Raw genomic sequence first — 505 nt, forward strand, 5'->3', positions numbered from 1 at the left:
TGGAAGCATCTTATTTCTCCATTAATTTTAAGAGAGAGTTTTGATGGGTATATGAGTCTTGGTTGCATATTGTTTTCTTTCAGGACTTGGAGTATTTCTCCCCATTCCCTTCTTGACTTAAGAGTTTGTGTTGATAAGTCTGTTGTTATTTTGATAATTTTCCCATTGTAGGTAATCTGCTTCTTTTCTCTGGCTGCTTTTAATATTCTGTTCTTTTGGTGGATTTCTGGAATCTTGATTATTATATGTCTAGGTTTAGATCTGTTTTGGTTGTAGGTAGCTGGTGCTCTGTATGCCTCTTTTATCTGGATATCATTTCTTTTTGCTATACATGGGAAATTTTGCTTTAATGTATCTGTGAATATTCTTTTTATCCCATTTTTGGTTGCTCCTGCTTCAAAAATATGGAACGCTTCACGAATTTGCATGTCATCCTTGTGCAGGGGCCATGCTAATCTTCTCTGTATCATTCCAATTTTAATATATGTGCTGCCAAAGCGAGCAC

At 35.6% G+C, this 505-nt stretch overlaps 1 non-coding gene across 1 annotated transcript; it reads right to left on the minus strand.

Moving 5' to 3' along the window:
• Positions 1–398: 398 nt before the first annotated feature.
• On the minus strand, positions 399–505 carry LOC134474915 (U6 spliceosomal RNA). Its single transcript, XR_010045848.1, has one exon. It is a non-coding gene; the product is annotated as a U6 spliceosomal RNA (small nuclear RNA).

Source organism: Cavia porcellus, unplaced genomic scaffold (genome assembly GCF_034190915.1).
Source record: "Cavia porcellus strain 051 isolate PalLab524CR breed Dunkin Hartley unplaced genomic scaffold, mCavPor4.1 scaffold_42, whole genome shotgun sequence".
Lineage (NCBI taxonomy): Eukaryota > Metazoa > Chordata > Mammalia > Rodentia > Caviidae > Cavia > Cavia porcellus.